A 20475-nucleotide genomic window follows, 5' to 3' on the forward strand; every position below is an offset into this window, starting at 1 on the left:
GAAACCTGGTGGAAATGGATCTAGATCGACCTGTTTTAACAAGGATATCCTGAAGTTGTAGAGCAACCACCCACTTGAGCACTTTGTCAAGAAAGGCATTGTTTTCAAGCATCCAAATAGTTATTTCAGTCCGCATCTAGGGACGGATTTTCAAGAGAGGCTGCACAACCCTCTCTTTCAGAGTGGCTGGAACGGACCCTTTCTCAAGGAGGCATCTACGCAGCCTCTGACCAAACCAACCTATCCCTGCCTGTCCAGTGTTATGATCCAAAAGGGTCAACGCTACAGTCGGTAGGTCACACATGTGCAAGAACCTGGCCCATATACTTGGACCTCAATAACTGTCGTTCCTCCAGAAGAGCAGAACCAGACAGGTCACAGCCTCCTCAGCAGCACACGAGCGATTCTCTAGCCATCTAATAGATGACTGACACAAGTGACTAATTAAACTGCAGTCGAACTTGAAGTGATTACCTGAACCGGGAGAGAGAGAGAATTGTGCTCTTCAGCATGATGCTATCTGCACTGTATTTCCAAAACGTTTGATGAGATAAGACAAGCTAAGCATGATATATGTTTCTTATTGAGGTGGAAGAGAAGGGAGGGGCAGGGAGCATGCGAAGCGATGTGCAGACAAGAAGCTTGTGATGCGAAAGGAGTTAATGGTATGCAGTGATTTTACCTCTGTGATAGGAAGTGTAGGAACAGCCTGCTCCCTGGAATACATCGCCATCTAAGCTGCAAAGGTTTCAGTTCCATGGCAACACAGAAGGACCAATTGTGTTCAAGGTGTAGGTATTATTAATACATTCAGAAGGAGAGGTTAGGGTTGTGTGTGTGTGTGTATGTGTATTGGAGGGGAGGGGGGAGAACAGGAAGTAAGCATTCAGAATCTTTACTTCTATTTAATCCTTTTAATCTAGAATAAAAGTTTGTGTACTTTGGCAAAATGTGATGCGACCTACACATTCCCCTTGGTCTTCATAGTACTGTAGACATATTCCCTCCCTGCATCATTTAGAACAAACTGCAGATACTGACACGATAAAGGGATTTAAAAACCAACAACGTTGCACATTTTATTTGGCTGTAGCACTGAAATATGAGCTCAAGATAATAAAAATAGCCCCTGAGATTATGGGGTGTTGCCCAAGATATGCAGGTTTAGGCAAGGGTACACAGAAGAAGAGGAATGTATTTTTCCCGGAGACACAATGCTTTCCTGCTGATCGTATCCTCCTTGCTGTTTTCCCTCTGCCTCCTGCAGGCTTCCTCTTGCCATCCCTGACTGAGAAGCGGAGATCTTCCCAGTGGTCTGTTTCTTTCTTTTTGTTACAGAAGCTATGAGCAAGTAAATAGTGCCCTGACACTCTACAGTATTTCTGTTTCTGATTCTGACACTGGTCTATTGTGTGCAGTGCAGAGGTGGGACTCGTTGTGAATGTTAGGGTTTCAAAGCAGCCAGATGGAGAATCTCTGCTTTTTGCAGTAGCAGCATATGGAGTGCCAGTGCTAGTAAGTTAACCAGGCAGACATAAATCTGGCTTTGTTGAGTAAATGAAGATGTATTTGCAGCTGTTTTTTGCACCAGAATGTGCAATAAAGTAGAAGATGTCATTTTGTTTTCATTAGGGTAACACAAATGTTAACTGCGAGATGAATAGGAATCTCTGTTCTTTTGTGTTCTTTGAAAAGAATCTGTTGCTATATACGTCCCAAACGCTAAAATCAGTCACTAAACTTTCTATTTGTGTTCACTCTTCGGTAGGAAGAATAATATCAGGAGCTATAATGGATTCATTCTGACATAATGTTTTGTGTGCTTTTTAAGGGAGTATGAAGACGTTACATAGGCATAGAGCAACGTAAGATTTCTGCAGTGGAATGTGCAAGTTCCACTCTGTAGAGACAACAGATTCTGCTTGCATATCCCACTCCAGCAAGTGTTCTGATTCCTGCGTTACATATCTATGTGCAGGCTTGTAAAAACCACTTGCCTGGTCACCTGTGGCGAGTAAGAACTGCTGCTAGGCAACAGGCAAAGCTTACTACATTGCTTTTTTAAAGACCACAAATTGCTAACATAAGTGTATGCACGCAGCCAAGCATATAAAATATTTTGTGGTCTAGTAACTTTTGTGGAATTGTTTGTAACTGTGTATGTGGCTGCAAGATCATTTTGGAAAAAGCAACAGTGTGGGTGCAAATATGTCATGTTTGACTTGGCCTAGCTTCTCTTGAAGAACTTTTAGAAGACATCTGAAGGCAGCCTTGTTTAGAGAAGTTTTTAATGTTTGGCGGACTATTGTATTTTAATATTTTGTTGAAAGCCACCCAGATGGCCTGGGTATGTATGTATGTATGTATGTATGTATAAATAAATAAATAAATAATATATAACATAATGATGGAAAATCCATAGCTGCATGTGGAAGACCATCATCATGACTATTTTATCTTGTGAACAGCTCTGGGATCTTTTGATGAAGGGCGGTATATAGATCTTAGTGATAATAATAATAATATATTTGTCATGTCAAAGCTGTGGACCTGGGCATAGTTTGGTGGACCAGATGTCATCAAAGTCTGTTGGACTTAAGCAGCCTGTGCACATGCAGGAACACAGCATTTAAGAAGTCCCAAGGTAGAATTAACAACAACAACAACAACAACAACAACAACAACAACAATAATAATAATAATAATGGATTTTAGTCATTTTGAACAACTGAGTACCTTTAGAACTGGAACCCCCCCCCCCCCATTAATAATAATTTCTGTATACTGCACTTTGTGGTTTCTGTTCAGAATAAACGAATTGACATATAGTGTGATTTAAAATATTTGTAGTAAAATTAACAGTGTGGTTCCTTCGGCATCTTCCTCCTCACTTCTTTGCTTATAGTGAACATACATCCGATATGAATTGGTTGTGGGGCCTTGTGAGTTGTACATTGTAAAATCAGGTTCAGCATTTCCTTCAGGGGAGCTGGGATTGTAATCTGAGTAGAGCAGGTTTTCTGAACCTTCTCACAGATCCATTTCTCAGGGTTAAATGAAGATGATGAACCAATGAGAAGTGCTTTAGAAGGAAAAGGGGGAAAGTGAGAGACACGAGTGGGGGAAAAGAACGGAAAATAGATTATACATGGCGTGCCTACATTAGATTTAAAACTACAGTGGTACCTCGGGTTACATACGGTTCAGCTTACAGACTCTGCTAACCCAGAAATAGTACCTCAGGTTAAGAACTTTGCTTCAGGATGAGAACAGAAATCGTGCTCTGGCCGCGTGGCAGCAGCAGGAGGCCCCATTAGCTAAAGTGGTGCTTCAGGTTAAGAACAGTTTCAGGTTAAGAACGGACCTCCAGAACGAATTAAGTACTTAACCTGAGGTACCACTGTAGTTTCCTGGTCATTCCTCTTCCCTGCGTATCTTTGGAGCTATAGATCTGGGTTTGTATGATGGGAAGAAGCAGGTAATTATCAGAACTGCAGCAACCTGCAGCCCACAGAATGCTTGCGGGGGGGGGGGGGCCTCCATGACAGCCAAACATATGTAACTGATGCAAATATGGAGATGACCAGCAATGATAAAATACGAAGAAATGGAGAGAATGCAAAACAAAAATGGGATGCTGTTGTAGCTTGTGATTTGTTTATTTTTGTTTTAGCTTCCCATCTACCATGAACTTGGAGAAAGCAAGCTGAAAAATGCTGGGGTTGTAGGGGAGAGGTATGTCTGGCTTTAAGCTACAGCAAGACTGAATGAAGGAAAAGATGAGGGAAAGGAGTTATGAGCTGAGAAGCAAACAGGATGTAGAAATGCTAATATATCATTTTTAAAGCTGAGCATTGAGGAACAGCGGGGACCCAGAATAAAGGGACAGTCAACTGTGGGTTCAAGGTCAGTGAAGTGATGTTAGCAAGGCAGGGCGTCTCAAGAGAGCCAGCCAAACTGCTTTGTATTGGGAAACGGGATTAAAGGAGAACACTTAGCATTCTGTGTAGGCTGAGTGGCAGGAGGGAATCCCCATATATTACGTTATCTGATGGCAAATATATTATTTCTTCTATCCCAGGAGGAGAACTGAAATCAAAGCTCCATGTAGATCAGGTGAATTGTAATAGAGTAAAATTATTACATTGGATCAGCTGAGATCAAGCCATCTCAAGCAGGAAAAATCAGTTTTGTGGTTTCAGCTGAGCGTTCAAAATGTATCTATGCATAATTCTTGAGCTTTGTGAAAACATTCTACATGTACCAAATAAATAGCTATATATACTCGGATGTAGTAATACTCGGATGTAGTGGGTCAGAATGCCTGGGGTTCTGCATTTTGGAATTTTAATGTGTTAGGTTGAATAAATTACACAAGATAGTTTTCAGAAAAAATATATAGCATATTTTGATGCACTTCTGTTATGGTAATATATTTAGCTGGAATGTGCCTTTCATATGGGCTGTCTTTTTTCTTAGACTAGGTATAGTGTGTGCCGTGTGTCTCTTATATGAGAACATAAGAAAAGCCTGCTGGATCAGACCATGTGCTGTTGCATGTGCCAGATACATGATGGGCGACCCCAAAAGGAGCTTTGGGAAGAGGCAGCATGAACAGTAGAGAGGGAAGAATGCTTAATCCCTTCCTCACTTCCTGCTTCTCTTTTTGAAATAGATCCAAACTGCTTTCTCTCCTCTTACAAGGTTCTCAATAAGGTTTATCCTCACATTTGGAGCCCCACTGGGGTTGATGGTGAAGGAGTAACCTGGGGAAGGGTTTAGATAAATGGCAGATGGAAGAAGAAATAAATGTGCCCTCCCTCTTGGTGCGCCTCCATTTTGCACCACCCCTTCCCAATTACGTTGAAGCTGTAGGTAATAATACATATGAAAGGAAGGGGCTAGGACCCTGAAACTTCTTTCTCTGAAAGTTACACATGGATTTGCATGCTAATACTCAGTTTGGGCCTTGTACAGTACTTCTTATGTTTTACCTGGCTGACATGGTATACCTTGGGGTTGGAAACTAGTAAATATGATGTCTCAATGCACCAGGCTTACGTACCTGTGCCATCCCGCTCCACTGAAGTTGAAGGTAGACCACAGCCATGTGTGGCAGTGCGCTAGCAACCCATGAGAGGAATAGGTGTTTGTGTGTGTGTATCAAAACACCTGGGAGGCCACAATAAAGGATCAGGGAGTTGTGCTTTGCTTGGAGGGTAGTGAGATGCTTTCTGTATATATAGTCATAGACTTCCAAGGACAAGCAAAGTTTTAGTTACCCACTAGGCACATCAGGATCTATGAGAACTATTCCTATAATTCAGATCAGATTCTTTTTTCTTTTCTATTTTTTACAATGAAGGAAGTATTTTCCACTATTGTTATGGGGCAGGTTGCTGTGTAACGCCTCCCCCCCTCCCCCCGCCAAGCCCCCCAACACAGCACATGTTAATTTGTATTACTCACTTACTTCCCTAAGTATCAGTTTTCAAGAGGTTCCTGTAATGTGGCGGTGAAGCCATTTCTCTGGGCTCTTAAGTGCCTCCTCTTTCGGTTTGTGTCTCTATCATTACGGCAAACTTTTTCACTTTGGGGCTTAGGGCACCTTGGCTTTTAAAGTGGAAATGTCAAGCACCTTCTGGTACTGGAAACATGAAACGTGTGACTGCCTGCGGAGCAGCAAACGCTAAAGTCTCAACCTGTGGGAGTTGAGAGATGCCTGGCAAGCTTTGCCCTGCCAGCATGAGCCTTTGTAGTGGCTGGAAGGAGATGGGATGAGGTTGCTGCCAGTGCTGCTCTCTGCATATTATTACTTGCCTGCTGATACACCCACTCATGGGGCTCCAAGTCCTCAGGCTTCCTGTTGTTGAAAGCTGCCTGCTTGTAAGCAGAGCGCAGAGCAGTTGTGAAACAGTGACATCAAATACGGTCCCGCTCCTCTTCCAAAAATAAATGTCCCCCCTCCGGCTTTTCTTACTCTCTGCTCCCTTTGTTCCCCTGGGTGTCATTCTTCAGGAAAGCACGAAATGCTTCCCGCCTCTCCTGCTCCAATGTGGAGTTTACTACTTTTAATTTTAGAATTCTCTGCTTCTTAGGTGGTGGGTCATAGCTCAATGCAATACATGTGCAGCATGCTGAATGTCCCTGGTTCATTGTCGTCTCCAGGATCTCCAGTAACAGGAATAGGCAAGACCTTTGGAGAGATGGCACTAGTATGAATAGATGGCCCTAGGATAAACAGAGCAAGGGCCGGCTCCTTATAGATCCCAAAGAGGACTGGATCGTGCTCTGCAAGCTGGGGGCTTTTCATGGCACTGTAGAGAACTCTGATGTTTGGATACTTCCCCAGGGGCAGAACCTCCTATAACTTATTCAGGGGCTTGCTGGCCAGAGCTCGCAGCCTCACAGAAGCCCCAAAGGTTACAAAATAAGGTGAGGGCTATTTAGTCAGTTAGCCAGCTCCTGTGGCTTCAAGCCTGTGCAGCCTATGCAGCCTAGATAATGCTTCAGCTGGCTCTTGCTCCCAGCAGAGACAACGTTGCTTGTTAATTGCCATAGCAGGACCCCTTGGTGCTGTCCAAGGTCTTGTATACTCTGCCAAAACTTGAGTACAAAATGGCTTCAAGCCCTATTCCATCACAGTCAATGTTAGAGACTGAGGATGGCACCAAGACAGACAGACAGACAGACAGACAGACAGACAGACAGACAGACAGCGCACTCTGTATCCCTTCCTTTGTGGACACGTTGTGCCCATCATATCTCAAGGAAGCAAGTTAGTCTTCTAATATAGCTTTTATTTCTACTAGTTTTTCCTTTATCTGGGAGTGGCATTTCTTTGGAACTCTGGAACTCAAAAGTATTAGCTTTTCTGTTTCTGAGGAAGAGTGGACAAGCAGAATTGACCAATGTTGATACTTAATAAATATTTAGCTGCTTCTGCATCTCTCTTCTCTGGCTTATGGCATGCCAGATTCATTTTCTCTGTAGGGGTGCTATTTCAGAATTAAGTGAAAATGGGAGGTTCAAAGTTCAGCTCAGTCTAAGAGCTAGCTTTCAAGGTTGAACACTGAGAACTCAGTCACTCTGTACAACGTAGCTGTGATTATTTTCTACCCTTTTTTAAAAAAAACCCCACATAGGAATTGAATTTAGGCTTGGGTGACTAATCAGTCAAATTGTTTTCATAGTTATATTAATGAAAGGGAAACCAATGACGTGACAGAGAAAATGAACTTGTGCTTGACTGTGGGGTCCTCCCAGTAATGTTTTTCCATTCCTGCAGTTGGGGCTAGTCTCTTTCTAGGTGCAAACCTCTTAATTCAGGTGAAGGTATTGGAAGGACAAGAGAGATTCAGGGCTGCCTTGGCATATGACAGCTGGGCAAGAAAGGAGCTAGGGCACAGGGAACTGTGAAAAGCTCATTGGGGATGTCCTTGAGAGAAGGTTCCTAGCTTTATTTTAGGAGCATGGTGAGCTCTATGAAGGGTCCCAGACAGGGTGACTTTTGCAGCTCCAAAATACTATGCCTTCTTAGATGCCATCAGTATGACAGTGTTTTGGACATAGCGTCTATTTCCACTTTTATCTCTTTTGCAGTCTGAAGCATTGCTATACTCTTCAAAACTGCTGTTTTGTTCCTATGTAGAATTATGCAGATTTATGTGACAAAGTCGCTAAGATTGCTTTAGTCAGGGGACAGGCATGCTTCAAACTATTCTGTAGGAGCAACCGTAGGTATGCAGCAACCCCACCATTCGAGTGATGGTTGAACTGAGCTTGACTGGCAGATGACTGAGGGAGCTGCTGATGTCATGCCTATGCTGGTTGAGCTATGGCTTTCCCTGGGCATAGGGGATCCCCTGCCAGCTGGCTCAGCCAATTTTGACTCTGTTTTGTGCTTGATAACCTGGTAAATATAAAGGAAAACAATTCCATTGAGTTACGGAATTTCCTTCCTGAGCGGGGCTTATATTTTACAAAAGAGAACAAATTAGTAATTCTCAATGGGAATCGCAACCCAACTATATCCTGCTCAGACTATTCTGCTGCGGTTGTGTCCAATTTTCAGGCAGATGAGAGAAAAGGCTGGCAAAAACTGCTGCTGCTGCTGCCTCTAGTTACTTTCTACATTAGGAATCTTGGCTCGAAAATGCAGAAGAGGCTAATAGCAGAGATTGGAGCTAGGTGACCCAGGGCTGTTGTTGCGTTGGCAGAGTGCATTGCAAGTTGTGGTGGCTTTCCCCACCACTGTCTGTTGGGTAGCAGGATTTCTATCTAGGGAAGCTTGACAAAAAATGGTATAAGGAACCTTGCCGAAGAGCAGATTACAGCATGGCTCATCTTCCTTCCATGGTCTTTAGGCATCAAGTTCAATCCTGTTTTTGGTCAGTTGGGAATTTTCCAACCTTGGACACCCTTGCTTGTATGATACAAGTTACATAAGAGACTGGGGGGTGGGGGAGTTAGAATAGGAAAAATATAAAGCTGTAAAAAAATCTCCTCTCATGTATTTCAAGATCCTCATAGGTGGGAGGAGGAAAATGTTCAATCTCCTTGCTGGCGAGATATTTTTTTGTGTGATAATGTTGTAGGGTTGACTTCACTCTGGTGAAAGAACACATAAAGCTTCCCAGTTTCTTGATGACATATTGTGTACATTTTGAACCCCTCTAATATTTTTATGTTAAGCTTTGTTTTGGTGGGCCTCCCCCCTGCCCTGCCCTGCCCTGCTCTAAAATTTGATTGTTTTTATCTCCCATGTTCTGTAGGAAATGAATTGCTGCTTTCTTGGATGCTGGTGACAATCACAGGGGGCAACAGAGGCGAGATGCTGATAGGAGACTGGAGGAGAGAATAAGCTTCAGACTTCTCCCAGGAACTTGCTTGGGATAAATCAGCTAGAAGCCACCAATGAATATTTCTAAAGAGGGCTGTTAAACTAGGGCAAGCAGAACTGCCAGCGTTTACACACAGGAGAGAAACGTGAGTGCTTAGCGAAATCTCGGTGCTAAAAATAATTTGCACTTTTATTTATAACAATGTTATCATCGTCGAGGAAAGTTAGGCAGAATAGTGCATGGCAGGGCAAAAAAGATCCTCCCCACTGCTTATTGCAGTGCAGGGATAAAGACACACATCTTTTCACTGTTCTAAATAACAGTGACTTCCATTCTGCTATAAGTGAGGGTCAGTAGTTACTGTTGGCTGCTTCATAAAGCCAAATAATTTTCATTACACAGAAGAATTCAAATAAGGCTAATCTGAATAAGAATCGGCTATATGACTTTATTCCTATGGAATTTGGTGCCAAGTACACTCTAAAATTCTTTTAAGTCTTCCATTTTTAGAAAAACATGGCTTTGTATTTTATATGGCTTCATATTGAGAAGCAGAACATGAATGATTGTAGCCATCTTTAAACAATAGAATGATAGAATTGTTGAGTTTTGACCCTGAGGATCATCTAGTCCAACCCCCTGAAATGGAGGAATATGCAGCTGTCCTATATGGGGTTCAAATGCCTTGGCACTATCAGCTTCATGCTCTAACAAAAAACATGGGTTTGTGAGTATAATGTTCCAGCTGCTGTAACTCACATTTTGAAACACTTTTTAGTTTATATTTTTTGTTGGTTTACCATATACAAAAAAAGTAAGTTTAAATATATGGCAACACTAGTTATCTCCATAAGTTTCAGTCAAGAGTTTGATATTCCCTACTTAATTTTCTATATTGTAACACTTACCTGGGAGTAGAGTCCACTGAACTAAAATGAGTTTGCTTCTTCATAGGTTTGCATTATTAATGACACAATATAAAGGTAAAGGTACCCCTGCCCGTACGGGCCAGTCTTGACAGATTCTAGGGTTGTGCACCCATCTCACTCAAGAGGCCGGGGGCCAGCGCTGTCTGGAGACACTTCTGGGTCACGTGGCCAGCGTGACATCGCTGCTCTGGCGACCCAGCACCAGCGCAGCACACGGAAATGCCGTTTACCTTCCCGCTAGTAAGCGGTCCCTATTTATCTACTTGCACCCGGGGGTGCTTTCGAACTGCTAGGTTGGCAGGCGCTGGGACCGAGCAACGGGAGCGCACCCCGCCGCGGGGATTCGAACCGCTGACCTTTTGATCGGCAAGCCCTAGGCGCTGAGGCTTTTACCCACAGCGCCACCCGCGTCCCTTTATGACACAATATAGGAATACAGTATTTTACCACACAATTCTCTACATGTCTACTCAGAAATAGGTTCTGTTTGAGTTCATTGAGACTTAGTCCCAGGTCAGTGGGTATATGATTACAGCCTTGGTGGCCTTTTGGAAAAAGTTCCATCAACTTTGCGCATGTAAAAAAAGAAAAGAAAACATTTTCCTATAAAATTATCAGGGTGCCTAGGAATTAGTGTATTTTTAGTTGAAGGAAAATCTTGTCCATTATTGGAATGCACCCCTGTTTAAATATACTAACCTTGCAGTGAAAAATGTTGCTCATTTTTCCACTGTTGAGAAATCAGAAGTTTCATTAGGGTGACTAATAATTTCATACCCTCTGATATGATTTACAGAATTTCTTCTACTTTATTAAGGCAATTTATAAAACTGTTAGGCTGGTTTTCAATGGAGAGAACAGCCTGTAATTTTTCTAATAGGATCCAGTATCCGAGCCCATTCCTTTTAACATGCCACTTTTGGGCAACATGTTCATTGCTCCCATGGGTCTTATCCTATGACAAAGTTCAGGGCACGGTCCAATGTTCTGCTTGTTTATAATAATTGAATCAGGAATGGATCCTGAATCCCATTGTCCTATGAGCCCTAGTTGAAAGAAATGTCATTTTCCTTTTAAGGTGGTTTTTTGTATCATAAGATTCAGTACTACTGAAAAGCTACCACTGGGTGAACTCCAACAAAGCTTGAGCAGGTCTCTGTTGCTGTAAAAGGCCTTCTCCTTCATTTCCTCTCCCTGCAGGCTCCCTGCACCCTTAAAATCTGCTCCAGAGGACTGGGGACCCTCTGGAACAAATTTTGAATGCATACGGGGGGGGGGGGGCAGAGGGGGGTGGAAGAAAAAATCCATGTGTAAGTGGATTTCTGTTGTGCAAGTCACCATTGGATCACACCCGCTATGTCAGAAAGCCAGTCCCCAGCGTTCTGGTCTACAGTCGAGTGCAACTAAGAGTCGTAAGCCAAGGTGGAGTTAGGCAGATGACAGAGCAAGCTGGGTTCTTCATGACTAGGGTCACCAGTGTCAGGGAATAGGTTTAGCTCCGAACCCTAGTAGCAACCCTAAATTGTTTCCTTTACTTTCTTTGGTATAAATGTGGGACTGGTTAAGTTTAGTCCTATGGGGGAAGTACAGCACTGCAGCATGGTTGGAGGACTGGCATGTTATGAGCTGCAATCCCGAACTGTCCAGGTTTCTCTGAGGCACAATGTATATGTTTGTGCACAAAACAAGCAGAGCTGCAATTCACCCCCAAGAGTCTCTGGGAAGACTTGTGATTCAGAACCTACATTTCACCCAACGCTGTTGCAGATCCTTCAATCTGGGACTACGTTTTTGCTGTCAAATTTCTTTAAAGGAAGCTACTTTTGTTGCAAAGTGATTTAGGGAACTGAAACCCGTTTTTTGTGATGTTGCTTTTATACAAGTGTTAAGCCAGGCTGCTCTGCAGGGGCCAAGGGGAGGAGGATAGAAAGCACGTTTAGAAATGTATAGACAAATGTTAAGCTGTGCGCGGCATAATATATATATATATTAGTAAATGAAAACCAGCATTGTAAAGATACATTTATAGGTAGAATTTTGTAGTCTGCATCTCTCCCTTTATACTTTGTCCTTATACTGCAGTGTCAAAAAATGCAGAAACAGCTCATAATTGCAGTTGTTTATTTAAACCAGCCACTTGTGGTTCTGTCCACTGAAGATGCTTAAACTCCAGCCTTTCACAGCCACCTAAGAGCAGCAAATTGACTTTGGGTCTCTTGTAAGAATATCTAAATGTAGGCTGTTGAATAATCCCTTTGGGGGCCCTGTAACTATTTTTATGCCTGGATATGCGTCATCAGTGGGTATTTTCTCTGGTGACTAGCTTACATCAGTAGGTCTCCTACCATACATTCTATAACTGAGTGACTTATGATTGATGGGAGTCACTGCTGCTGTTTAGCTTTTATCTGTGACCTCGAATAATGGACAACCGGAATTTCCAGGCTGTTCGGTTCTTTGGAGTGACTGGAGAGATGAGGCGATTGCATTGCTGATAAATGCAGGTAGTACCGGGGATGGCATTCACTGGGAAATCGGGAAGGGGGAGAAAGGGAGGTGTTCCTTGTCTGAACGGCAGTAAATCCTATCTCTGTTGTTCAGTTTTCACTGGGAAAGGTATGTTTCCCGAAGCTACGGAAGAAACTGCAGTTGGATTTCAGGACGTGATGTGTTGGCTGCATTGTTTCCTAGTGATCTATGTACTGGAGTGTAGCAGGAGCAATGTGTATGGTTCAGTTAGCTGATCTTTTATCCAAGGAATGCTTGCTTTTTTCCTGCAGCTCTGCTGAGAGTGATGCTGTGGAATGTAAAGCAGCAGAGGAGGGAAGTGTTTGTGTGCTCTTTCAGCTTGTTGTTGTGTTTCTGCGTCTGCTTTAAAAAAAATAAATATAGGAATACGGAATGGTGAGCATTTGATGCAGGGTGTGCAGTCCAGATGTTCTCCAGGTGAAATCATAACATGCAGCAAGCAAGGCTGTTCTTAAATTGATAGGTTACACCTGCCTCCGTGACCTGCTGAGCTTTTGGTAGCAATTAATTTCCTGCTCTCTTTTAAGTTATTTCTGGTAGGGAAATGAATAGTGATTATAAACGGCATATTGTAAATGACCCCTTCTGTTCCTTTTCCTCCCCCCTTGCCACCTCCCCCCTCCCTCTATGACATGTGTAAATGAGACTGCGGTAGGCTTGTGAGATTTCTTCTTCTTCTCCATCTCTGTTGAAGCACACTCTGTGAGGACAGCTGAGTGCTGGAGCCAGCTTGAGGCACTTTCGCCTTCCTTTCTCCCTCATGTTTACTCCGCTTGACACAAACGTGATGGCAGCGGATGCCACGTTCAACTCTCGGTGACCTCTGACCTCAGGACTGTCAAGCTCTTTCGCTGGCATTCAGGCTGTCAAGAAAATGACAATAAGGTGCACGAAATACCGAGTGGGTAAGGTGCTCTGTGTGGATCTGAAAACAATTAAGCAGCTAACTCTGCCTCTGCATGGAGGAGAATATTATTCATTTGTTTGTGAAGCTGTATAATTGGAGGGTCACAGTAATGGGCTTTTCCTTGTTCCTTGATGCCTCTCTCATTAAGAGTGGGATTCCTCATAGCCCTGCATTGTATCTTGCAGGGGTCGTTGCAAAACAGGCAACAACAACAAACCAGTGTTATACTTCTTTTCTTTTTATTATTTCTGTGGTATTAAGGATGCAACCCTTCCATCTATTACGCCTGCAATAAGATCAGAGGTGCTAGAGGTTCTTTAATCATACGGAGAAATTCCTTCTCAAGCCCATAGATCTATATCCATAAATGTTATTTTACCCTGTAGCTATTATACCAACAACTCCCTTCTTGTCATCCATTCATATACAGTATCTGCTATTAGACAAGGACAGAATACAGATACAATGCTGACACTTCGATAGCTTTGCTCTGAGACTAGCAGGGAAAGCTCATGCTGGATTTAAGTATCCCAAGTTATATCCAAAGTATAAGGCTGTAATTTATAACGCTTGGTTTTGAGTAACCCAAATAACATCCCAAGTATAATTCTGAAATGGTACAATTCCAAATTCACTTTCCCCATTCATTTACCATTAGCAAACTTTTGAGCTTAAGTTAAAACTGTTTGATAATGCAGTCCTATAACATGTCTACTCAGGAGTAGTGACCCCAGGTAAGTGCAAACAAGCTGAAGCCTTAGAAAATGCAAATAAGTACCATGGTTTGACTGTGCCAGGTATATATTTATGTATTGCTTTTTTATTTCAAGAACCTTTGATGACTAATGCCAAGCTGGTTATATAATTCACAGTAAAAGGTTAAACTCAAAATCTTGATGGGACTGTGAGTCATTTGCTGGGAAAACCAATCACTGAACTCTTCTGGGATTCTGTGTTTAGGAAATGTAATGTTTATGTGTGTGCTTCTGTGTATTATGGGTCCCTTAGCAGGTGGTGTCAAAGGCTCATCTAGAAGTAGGATGTGGGTATTACTGTTGATTTTCTATCAAAGTTTATGTGGAGAATTCAGTGGACACGTTTGTTCATAGTCGGCTGCATTTAGGATTTAACAGAATTGTCCTAGGACCGGATTGATTAGTGTTCTTGGTCTGTGTTTGTCTTTTCCTGCTATATGTGTTGTTTTGACCTGAAAACCAAATGCAAAACAGTCAATAATTACCTTGTCTTGGGAGACCCAGGTAAGCAAAGTGTGTGTGTGTGTGTGTGTGTGTGTGTGTGTGTGTGTGTGTGTGAAGCCCATGATGGGCTGCCTCAAGTGACTTGTGGGCTGAATTTGGCTAGGTGGGGCACATGTTGTGCAGACCTCTTATACTGTAGATCGATTTGAGAGCAGTACTAAGTGGGTGAGTGGAATGACTTTGCAAGGAGATGATTTGGTAAGGAAAGCATTGCTAGTGGGTGGACAGAACTGGATCCTTCCACTATACTGGCTGCAGCATTCCAAGAATCCTTGGACTTGTTTCATAATTAATATCTGGTAAAAATCAGACAATAGGAGTTGCTGTGGGGCTTAATTCCATTCCTGGCTGCTGTACTTCAAAGGTAAATGTTTTAAGAACCTTTTCAGACCCCCTTGGCTGTGAGTCCTGGAAGACATGCTCCCTGCCTTGCTTGCCTTTCCCACCTGGCAGGGCCCTGACTGACTCCAGCTACAACAGCCGAGGCTGCTGTACAAACTATTGGGTGGGGTATTGTTTAGTGTGTTTTTGTTGTTGTTGTTACTGATATCACTCTTTTGTATCTTTATTTTCGTTGTTATCATTTAGATGGACATTTTTAAATTTGGTTGTGTACCTTTTGATGTTTTATTTATCGTTTATGACTACTTTGGGTTATGTTTGTAATTGTGTATTTTTTTCGTGTTGTAAGCTGCCTTGAGCATGGTTTGAACTATGGAAAGTCAGCATACAAATAAAATGATATATCATGTTTGTATGTCCCATCAGTGGCCTGATGCAAAAGAGAACTGGGCTTTTGTCCCTTTCATAAATATGCATATTTATTTATTTTAAACTATATATTGCACCTGTTTGTCAGAAGAAATTCAAGGCAGCTAACTGTCCAAAACAGAAGTTATAAAATCTAAAGCAATCCACAATTCAACCAAGTCCTAAATCAAAGTATCAGTATAACCCTTTTGTGACAATAACCCTTCTGTAAATAACTATCAAAGGTGCAGGGCCCTGCCCTCTTTTCCACTTTAGCCACCCTTTCAGTTTCTAAATATCAGTTCTGAGCTTGGATTAACACAAATCCTATGTTGTATGGTATCATGCTGTCCACTCTTCCACTCTCGGGGAAACTCTTGATGAGGCATCTTCATGAATCATGCCGAAAGTGAACAGTTTAATGCCACCTATGCTGTCATACATGGTACCCAAATAGAACTGCTTCTTGGCTTTGGATGTGAATTCTTGGCTTGCCAAATATGTATGAAATGTATGTACATGGTTGGAGAAAACTGAGAAAGTGAGTACTGTTCCCTTCCACATTGGCAAATGATGCAATTAATTATGAAGTCCAGTCTGTACTGAGCAGATTCTTCCACACTCCAAATGTTTCTTTTCTCAACTAGTCAGCAGGCTGTCCAGTTAAGGGGACCCCATTTTCCAGAATGAGAGTGAGCTGCCTTTTATTTTACCATTATATCTCTTAATTCCCCCATAACATGTGCTCTTTATGCAGTGTTTCAAGTGACTATGCCCAATAATTACAAAAATGGTCAGGGTTCAGCAGATAGATAGATGTTGTTGTTTAGTCGTTTAGTCGTGTCCGACTTTTTGTGACCCCATGGACCAGAGCATGCCAGGCACTCCTGTCTTCCACTGCCTCCCGCAGTTTGGTCAAACTCATGCTGGTAGCTTCAAGAACACTATCCAACCATCTTGTCCTCTGTCGCCCCCTTCTCCTTGTGCCCTCCATCTTTCCCAACATCAGGGTCTTTTCCAGGGAGTCTTCTCTTCTCATGAGGTGGCCAAAGTATTGGAGCCTCAGCTTCATGATAGATAGATAGATAGATAGATAGATAGATAGATAGATAGAAGATAGATAGATGATAGATATAAACAATGCAATGTCAGATGGTTGTTCTGTGTCCCTTTTTTTGTTCTCTGAGCTTTCGTTTAGGCTGTCCGCAGTACCAGCTGCATTGGCAGCATCCATCAGAACGGCACTGGGAGTGACAAGATAATTTGAAGTCAGAGCTATCCTGGAAGCAAATGAATCAGTAAACAAGTTAGAATGATCCTTTGGGTTAGACTCATGCTTTTAAAAAAAGATGACTTAAAAGTTATTTTTTTTTACTATTTCCATTTCTGGCACATTTTGCTTCATCGCTAGTGGCAGCTCCACTGCAGCTGATTTTAGGCTTGGGATACCCAGTCTTGGGGTGGAACACTTTTCTGGCTGCCTGCTTGGCCCCTCCCTGGGACCCGAACCTTCACCTCCCAGCTCACTGGGCCCCTCTTCTGGTTCAGACATCTCTTGAGGTCCTGATCTCTCCTCCCCCATCTCACCAGGATCTACCTTGGGGCCATTCAGCTCTAGTTCCCCGATCTCCCATTCCTCTGACCACCCTCTCCAAGGCATCTTTGTGGGGTGCATGACATTGGGGATGGTGGGAGTAACCCCCGGAGAAATATGGCTCATCATGTGAATGATTGGTCTTTGCCTTGCCTAATAAGGATAGTTATGCTGGGACTAGACAACAGAAGTAACAAAGGCTTGTTCCATTTCTGCATTAAAAGAGATGTTCCTTATTGAAGAATCCATCATTTGAACCCTCTGATAGAAATCACAATTGTCCAGTATACAACATTCCATTACTGGACAAAATATTTGTGGAGGCGTGAGGCTGAGCTCCACGTTTTCCTTGATGATGTTAATTATCTAGATTTCTTAAAGTTGGGTTGCTTTAGGGTAGCATCCAGAAGCTTCATTCAGGCGGCCTGCAGTATTTCTGTAAAATTGCAATTAAAAATCATGCAGATTCTAGCACAGCACATTACAGTTGCTACAACAGGCAGAAAAACCATTAAGTGATCTGCCAAGGCCCTCAGCAATTTTTAAGAGAACTGTTGGGGGAAATGGTTTGGAAGCCACTGCCTTAGTGCACGTTGTAAGAGGTGACCCTGATTTCGCTGGACCTCTCAGGGACATTTGATCCCACCAAGTAGATAGCATATTGTTCAAGAATTGGAAGATGTGTTCATATTTCACCAAGCGCTTTGGGCATGAATTCTTAAAATCACTGGAGGCAGACTCGGCCCTCCAGATGTTTTGGAACTGCAACTCCCATCATCCCTAGCTAACAGGGCCAGTGGTCAGGGATGATGGGAATTGTAGTCCCAAAACATCTGGAGGGCCGAGTTTGCCTATGCCTGCTGTAATCAATGATCTTGGAGCAGTATTTTCACTTAGGTTGCAATCCTATGCACACCTACCTGGGAATGTAGTGTGTGAACTCAGCACGCAGGTAGGCATGCATGGGATCAGGGACATCACCTTTAAAATGAAAGCAAAATCATCCCCAGTGGGTTTCAGAAGCACAGCCTGCTTCTGAAATTTTAGAAGTCCTTCAGTGTAAATACTGCAAAGCATTGATAAGTCAGTTTATCAAAGCTGCCCTCAATGTTTTAATTGGATGTTCTGTCATATTCTCAACCCAAATCATGACCTTGTAGCCACCCTGCCATAACATGGTTATGGTTGAGTAGTGCAGCTGCTGTATTTCTGATTTAAACATAACCTCTCTTTTGAAGTGTGAAATTTGGCATGCTTTGACACTCTTGAATTCATTCCAGGCCCAGCTGGAAAGATGCCATTGACTATAACACAGGCAGAATCTGGCCCTAAACCAGAGGATATTTTTATTTTTATTTATTTCAGCCTCCCCATCCCATACTTCTATGAATTTAGATTAAGTATTGTCATGCAAATTTTCAAGTGATTTCTTTTATAAAAAATCAAAGATCTGAATATCAAATAAGGAATGGTAATATTTTAAGAACCACACTGAAATATTAACAACTAACTCAATAGGAATTCAAAATGATATTTGCTAATGTTTCCTGGTCTTGATAAGAAAGGGAAGTTATTTTGTTTGCATAAATCAAGTAAGTGGTAGACAATATATTAACAATTATGGTCACAATCAAACTGAATTTCCTTTGTTTGGATAAATAGGAACGTAGGGACATTACATTATGGGCATGACCCAAGTGAAATTAGACACTTTATTTTAGCTCAGTCAGTTTCAGAGAGAGGATTTTAAGCATACAATACTCTCAGTGTCCCAAGGAATCCAGAGCTAAACACTTGTTTTTTTGCCCTCTCAGTTAAAATGCATGAATAATCCACATACGTATAGCTGTTCTGAGGAAATTGACAGAACTGAGGGATCATCCACACTTCTGCTTGCCCTGTTGTTTCCCCCTGGGGAAACCTGCTGTTTACCACTGAATCGGAGCAAATGTCAGTTGAGTTTTACTCCGCGTTGATGCTTGCTCTGATTTAGCACTAAAGAGTAAGCTTTCTGGGGGAAAGCAGTGGGGCAAAGGTAAAACCGCTCTGACCCATGATTTCTAGGCACAGGGCAAGCACAAGTGTTGAAGAGCCGTGACACATACTGAATTTGGGCTGAATTGTGTGTGCTTTACTTGCCCTAGGTAGAGAATGTTTTAGAACATGAATAGAAAATTACAGAAAGGAAGCATACTATGCTTAAACTTCTATTTTAGATTTTCAGAGCTTTCCCCCCTTGCTTATTTTGTATATTCCCTTCCTCATCTACTGGAAGTTTCACTTGAAGGTAATTCATTTTATAAATCAAAACAAACTAAAGTCCTAAACGTGTCTCGGGGAATAAATCCCATTGAATCCCCTGGAATTAACTTCCGAATAAGTGTGCTTAGGATCACACTGTGTGAATATAATTTAAATGTTATGTTCAGTACATCTTCTGAGAGTTACCAGCTTGAGGGTCAGCACTGTGTAAAGTGTTGAGCCCTTGCAAAGTATTCCTCCTCCTTTTCATTTGTGCTTGCTGACTGAGAGAACATTTTTGCCTCTTTTTATTAGGAGGAGATTGCAAGGACCTCTTCCCCCTTACAGCTTAAAATGACTGACAGAAATTTTGTGCCTCAGCTCTCTATTTTGTCCCTCCCCATTCAGCTCATGACCGTTCGAAGGGCCTGTCATTGACAGGCCACCTGCAATGTCCTGTTACGTTACACTTGTGCTCCCAATCATTCATAACCTCCTTCCCTCATTTAATTAACTTGAGAAACACAAGCTGGGTTAAAATGCTTTTGCTGGACGCTAAGCCAGTGCCGTGCCACACCTGTTCAGGTGCATGAATAAGGTGAGAAGGGAAGGCTGCCACACACTAGCAGTGTACATGCATTGGATGAAGATTGTCCCAGGTTCAGGCTTAAGCATCTTCAGTTCAAAAAGGATCAGGTAGCTGGTGATGGGAAAGGCTAGAAATCTGAGAGAGCTATTGCTGGTCATAGAAGACAGTACTGGACACAAAGCAACTCCTATGTTCCTTTGTGGGAAGGAAGCAATTATTAGAATACGTGTGAATAATGGTTCACAAGTGAAGTTGCTGAGAAAACTTTGGATCATCTCTGCCTCCCAGGTAGTTCCCATTGGTGTTGGGAGGCGGTAGCAGCAGGGATCCAGCTGTTCTAAGGAATGACCTGGTAGTGCACGGGTGGGCAGCCTATGAACCTCCAGATGTTGGTGAACTACAATTCCCATCTGCCCCAGCCAGTATGGCAAGTGGTCTGGGATTATGAGAGTTCAGCAACGTGGAGGATCATAGGCTCCCCGTACCCTGCAATTCAAAAACTGTTTACAATTTTCTGTATGTATGATCTATTAAAGTGGGAGTATAATAATGTGATAGGAATGTATGAACTTGCTCAATTTCAAAATTGCATTGGCCCCATACTAGATTTAACCTTGCTTTCTTGGCTTTCACAGCCAGCAGAAGCAAACAGATGTTTTTCCTCTGGGAAAGTTCTTTTGTTTTGAGTAGCAAAAGCTCGTTTCCCATCCCACAACTGGCTGCACTGTAGTATAAAAATGAAAACTGTATTTTTAACAATTTGGGGTCCTGCTACTTGAAATGTGTGCCTGCATACTGTGAGTGCTGCACAATGTGAATGGACATGCAAGGAAC

General features: G+C 42.5%; 1 protein-coding gene across 4 annotated transcripts in view; it reads left to right on the forward strand.

The window, feature by feature from the left end:
* HIVEP2 (HIVEP zinc finger 2) overlaps window positions 1–20475 on the forward strand; it is a 135925-nt gene that overhangs the window by 45793 nt on the left and 69657 nt on the right. For 2 of the 4 annotated variants that reach the window (XM_028723569.2, XM_028723570.2), the window contains exon 2: window positions 8775–8988. The exons of 1 other annotated variant lie outside the window; for it this stretch is intronic. The gene's annotated coding sequence lies outside the window, so the exon portion shown is untranslated. Of the gene's footprint in view, window positions 1–8774; window positions 8989–12052; window positions 12277–20475 lie in introns of those variants that run through there. One more of the 4 variants, XM_028723571.2, reaches the window with a different exon arrangement.

This window comes from Podarcis muralis, chromosome 3, assembly GCF_964188315.1.
Source record: "Podarcis muralis chromosome 3, rPodMur119.hap1.1, whole genome shotgun sequence".
In the NCBI taxonomy this organism is placed as follows: domain Eukaryota; kingdom Metazoa; phylum Chordata; class Lepidosauria; order Squamata; family Lacertidae; genus Podarcis; species Podarcis muralis.